Source organism: Brachyhypopomus gauderio, unplaced genomic scaffold (assembly GCF_052324685.1).
Source record: "Brachyhypopomus gauderio isolate BG-103 unplaced genomic scaffold, BGAUD_0.2 sc43, whole genome shotgun sequence".
Taxonomy (NCBI): domain Eukaryota; kingdom Metazoa; phylum Chordata; class Actinopteri; order Gymnotiformes; family Hypopomidae; genus Brachyhypopomus; species Brachyhypopomus gauderio.
In genome coordinates, this window is record NW_027506869.1 from 3,088,892 (window position 1) to 3,094,684 (window position 5,793).

Consider the following 5,793-nt stretch of genomic DNA (forward strand, 5'->3'; position numbering starts at 1 on the left):
ACTGGGTAAAAGGGACCGCATGTCGTTGTAAATTCATTCTGATTTCTCAGTTTCATGATGACTTCCTGGCTTGTGTATGGGTCCATATGTTGGGAACCATCAGAACCAGGCATGACTTTAAGCATGACGCTAAACCTTCTGTTCTACCTTTACCTGATCACCTGATCACATACCCAAGCTGACACTTCAGTTTCAGAGTCCCCTCTCTCCATCACATCCAGTGTAAGCCGGTGCAGAAGCATAAGCCGGCTCACGGTGTAATGACCCGTAGGCGGCCGTGTCGCCGTCGCTTTCGTTTGTGTAAACGACTGGCATTCATTAAATATGCCTGTGATGGTGATTCCACACATTTGATCATGGAGAAGCATCGGATGGTGAATGGCAAAGGGGATTTGTCAAGGCTTTGCAAAAACCTGGTTAGAGTGTCAGGTTGCGATTGACCTCGTGCGAAGGTAATCAGCTTAGCTCAGGGACGACGGTGTCAAAGCCTTTTTCCAAACCGTAAATCATGTTTGTTGACCAAAGCACTCAACCACGTGACTTGCTCGGGAGATCTCCGGCTTGTTTTGATTGGCCCTGGTCGACTTGTTTATTAATGACTTCCTTAATCAGAAGTGAATGCATGAGCCACACTGTAGAGGAACAGACCGAAGTCTCCAGCAGAAGCTCAGAGAGCAGAATGACATCAAACATCTGTAGTCCTGCAACGAGGATGTGAGCCTCCACGGATCCTGGCCCGTATCACACCGGACAGCTCTGCTGTTTGTTGAAAAAGCCAGTGGTGTTAAACTCTAGCTGTCTGGTGGGCATGACAGCCTCACTAATCCACAGGCCTGCCGAGAAGCACGCAAACCTGCACGGTGCACAAATGTCGAAGCAGCAATTTCAATAACGATCTTCCTCTAATTGCTGGAACCGGAACTAGTTTCCAAAGTCGGTGTTAATCATCTCAGGATAGAGTGTGAATGAGGCATTAGCAGATGCAGCGTGACTCTCAGGTCTCCTGTGTCACAAGCTCTACTTCTAGTTGGCATTTTAAAAGGAGCTTTAGCCTGTGGAAACACTGCACTTCTGTTGCACAGTATCAACACCGATTTGAGAGAATCTGAGTAGATGTGGAATCAGGAAATCAAGTTACAGCATTAAATTACCATTAACTTAAGAGACTTACATGATCCCCAGTTACAGAATATCCCGGCTATACAGGATCCCCAGCCTAACAGGATCCCCAGTCTTACAGGATCCCCAGTCTTACAGGATCACCAGCCTAATAAGTTCCCCAGCCTAACAGGATCCCCAGTCTTACAGGATCCTCAGCCTAACAGGATCCTCAGCCTCATAGGATCCCCAGTCTTACAGGATCACCAGCCTCATAAGATCCCCAGCCTAACAGGATCCCCAGCCTCATAGGATCCCCAGTCTTACAGGATCCCCAGCCTCATAGGATCCCCAGCCTTACAGGATCCCCAGCCTTACAGGATCCTCAGCCTAACAGGATCCTCAGCCTCATAGGATCCCCAGTCTTACAGGATCACCAGCCTCATAAGATCCCCAGCCTAACAGGATCCCCTGACTTACAGGATCCCCAGCCTCATAGGATCCCCAGTCTTACAGGATCCCCAGCCTTACAGGATCCCCAGTCTTACAGCATCCCCAGTCTTACAGTATCCTTAGAGCAAACAGTAAAGAATGACAAAGATGAGCTGTTTTTTCATGATTATTTATTTATATTTTGGAGTCATATTTCAAATATACTTTTCCTCTAAAATATTTCATTACATGACAGATAATATATAACATCCAGCATCACAAGCTTTTCACTTGTGCGCCGGTACATTGTGGGGGGGGTGTGGGGGGGTAGAAAGTAAACAAACAATCAAATCAAACATCAAAGAGCATCACGCCTGTCTGCAGTCTTTGCACACAACACACAGTCTGACCAATTTGATTTAAGGTGACATGGATCAGCCATGTTAGTGTTTTCAACAAGAGCTTGGAGGACAGACCAGATGATTCCACTGGTCTGAGCGTCTGGGGTTCTGCGGCACTGCACTGAAGCAGCACAGACACCGGCGACCAGCGTCATGAACCCCGACCACGCAGGGCAACACCACAGCGAGTGCAGTGAGAGGGGGCGGACCTATGGGTGTTCGTTTTAAAACAAGTTTTAACATATTTCATTTGCATGTAATTGTAATTCATGGCGTAGGGTGATGACACACGGCCGCTTCAGGCAGGACACCTGGAAGAAACATCTCTTCACCAGGGATGAAAGCAAGAAACACCAACCCAGGTATCGCATGTTGAAAATTTGCCTTCCAAACAGAGGAGCACGTTGACATGGACATTGTGCAACAGATGCTTTGAAGTACAGCTGATTTCATTGTTCATGGAAAGCTCTTTATTGAGAGATGTGCCTCACGAATATGTCAGACCCTGTCATGGCTGATGGCACGGATAATCACAACAGTCAGAATGCCAGAGTTCATGCCACACAGTCCTGATTAAATGCCCCCAAATGAATCAACAACATAATTATCGATCAAAGGAAATGACTGATGTTAAGACTAGAATCATGGAGTGCGTATCACATGCATAGTGAATTTTACAGCTGTGGAAAAGTCAGGACTTCTTTATTAAGTAACGTGGCTACAATCATTTGGGCACTGTGTTTTTTTCAGATTTCAAAGTCCATCCTGATACTGTGGTGCTTTTGAGAAACCTGTGCTAGGTTAGCGTGTGTTAGCATCGATGCACTGTCTCACGACTTTGACTCCAAAGCAGAAATAAATGAGACCATCACATGATTTGAAGGTTGTTGGCCAGGTTTGCTGTATTGTTGGATATGGCTGTGTGTGTGTGTGTGTGTGTGTGTGTGTGTGTGTGTGTGTGTGTGTGTGTGTGTGTGTGTGTGTGTGTGTGTGTGTGCAGGTGAGGTGGAAGTAAGGTGTGGGGACGTGGAGATAAGAACATGGTTTCATTCATTTACATACCCTAGCTCAATCTCTGTACTTCATCTAATAGCCATTTAGGACAATTCATCTGATGATGCAGGATAACTGACCTCAACTTGCACTGGTGCTACAGCAATGAGACACGCTCCGTCAGTAAGACACGCTCCGTCAGTGAGACACGCTCTGTCAGTGCGGGAGGTGGAGGAAGGGTGGTGTGGCATGAAGAAGAGGACAGAATGTGAGGTTAATGCCATTATTTGAGAACATCAGGGGTACGAGACACTGTTTCCTTACACACTCCCATCCACTAACTCACCCACACCTACAACTCTGGGTCACAGTCATTACCATAACCATCATCGGAATTCATCACTAGGGCAGCTAATCCATCGTGATCTCTTTCTTTCTAACACAAACACACACACACACACACACACACACTGAGGCAAATTCCAGAGACACTACAGATTCTTGGGGAGCATACATTGTACAGTGACTCTTAAATGTACATAGACCCTTATCACAATACTGAATTAATGAACAGATATATGGTATGAATTTGCCTAACTATGATGTATGTAAGATATTGTAGGATCATCAGGATTTATTAATTTAACACTGTACCTGTACATGCACAGTTGAACACAGGTAAACACAGGTAAACACGGGCGAACACGGGTGAACACAAATGAACACAGTTCATCTTAAGTCATCACCAGTGTTAGCACCTACTGAAATATATCAATGGCTATTAACGTGTGGAGGTGGCTGGGTACAGGAATGTTGTTATATTGTCCACAAGAAGCAATAAATGACATGTAGGACAAAATGAACAAGGTGAACACTAATAGTGATACAAGAAAAGTGAATGTAGAAATTAATATATTACCATACAAGAATAAATACAGTGTTCAGCCGTAACCTGAACAAACTGTTGTAACACTATTCGTCAGCCACACTATTGCATTCTGGAAGTCTTTTGGTGTCTAACTTCGATTATGATAAATGGTGATTACATGTGCTATAGTGACCGCAAATGCAGAGTTAGCAAAGATGTTAGCACGTAGCCTTGATGAGGCAGAAGGCTGAGGCATGTCCAGCCATCCGGACCAGAGGCAACGTGGCGGTCCAGAGAACTCTTCTCCTGCTATGGACCTGCGCAATGACGCGGGACATGAGTCAACACTGATCACCGATGCTAGCAGACACAAGCAATATTGCATCATAAGATAGATATGAAGTGGTTAATTGAATGCGAGCAAATTTTACAAGCAGGGGTCAGGGAAGGTCAAAGTCTGACGGGTCAAAGTCTACAGCCCGGGGGTAAAACGTTGCACGTTGGACGAGGACAACAGAGGCTGTCTACAATACTGGGTCAAAGCAAAATTTTGTGATAACATCTAACTTTAAAATGACCAGTTCACCCATCATGTAGAGACTCCAACAGAGGCACACTTGGTTTCTTTCTGTTTCCTGTGAGATCCAAATTCTGTTTGTGCTCCTAACTCTCTGCAAAAGTCAGCGTTTACGGTATTTAGATGGATCGTGTGATGAACACCACCTGTTCCACAGAGGACCTAACAGAGAGCCCTGATACACCCTCTGGGAGCCTGGTGCTAACAGTTAGACATTTCAGAAGACATGGCTCACATGAAAGTTTCTCATGTCTACATAAGCTTGTGAAATAGTTTACTCAAACAATAAACTCTGTTGGTAACTAAACATGTGCTATACTGCACAATGCTATAAATCAATATTATACCATATTGCTTTAAATGAAATGTCAGTGCTTTCTATTAGTTATTGAAGACATTTAACTGAAAGATGGTGTTTTGCTTGGTCAGTATGTGCCAGAAAGCTACACTTCTTCTTCATTAATCCTGTCAGTGTGGTCCACTTTTTAAGACGTGGTTGACTTTCATTTTAAAGACGTACATCCCACTGCTGATGACGTACAAAGTCTGTATGTGACATTCACAATTAGCTCCCCACAAAAAAACTCGGGTACATTTTCACGTCTTGGGTCCTCTCCAATAAATCCACCGATCTCTCCACCACAGGATCAAGGGATCAGGTCGATCCCAAAGGACACTCTGCAGTGAAAAGCAGATTTCCAGCTCTGAGTCCTTAAGGGTGTCCTTCATTTTTTAAAATGGAGTGATGTCAGTTCCAGAGTCCTTTAATGAGCCAAAATGCCACATGTGGTTGGAGACGTATGTGGGACGGACAGTCACTCTCACTGTTCACACAGCTCTGGTGTGTACAGTTTGTGATTGTTTACAGATCTTGGAGACGCTAGGTGAATGGCAGGCCAGGTTGGCCGTGCCAAGTACCCACTCATACAAAGTCCAAGCATCTTTCCACTAAACCGATATATTAGCAGCAAGACAGGAACCCTTGTTTCTCACAAAGCCAACTGACAAAGCGTACAGTAATCTCGTAGATGAAGAAAACACAACACAGTGAGAAACCAAAAGTATTACAAAAAGCATATAAATTTGTGCTTCTTTAGTTCAACGTCATTATAGTTCAAAAAGTTGCTGACCATCTGTGTTCCCTTGATATTTATGACATTTATCATATACACGTAAATGTACAGGTCCGATTCCATTTGGGTGGTCAGGATTTCTCACAGCTGGCCGTGAGTCGGCCGTGAGGTGCGCCCCGGTTCCCTCGGCCGTCCCGTCCGTCCCGTCCGTCCTGAATTCTGTTGCCACTCTTGGCCTTGCACTCAGCTCAGCCATCACAGGACTATTCATGTTTTGTGCAGTGTCAGTCTACAGGGGGCGATAAGTTGCTTTTGTAGGCTCCGCCCATTATCTTTGTCCAAAGCTCCGCC

The 5,793-nt window shown here is 45.0% G+C and overlaps 1 protein-coding gene across 3 annotated transcripts in view; it reads right to left on the reverse strand.

The window, feature by feature from the left end:
• Positions 1-1,704: 1,704 nt before the first annotated feature.
• mdga1 (MAM domain containing glycosylphosphatidylinositol anchor 1) overlaps positions 1,705-5,793 on the reverse strand; it is a 184,558-nt gene continuing 180,469 nt past the window's right edge. For all 3 annotated transcript variants that reach the window (XM_076985745.1, XM_076985743.1, XM_076985744.1), the window contains one exon: positions 1,705-5,793. This exon is cut by the window's right edge and continues 571 nt beyond it. The gene's annotated coding sequence lies outside the window, so the exon portion shown is untranslated.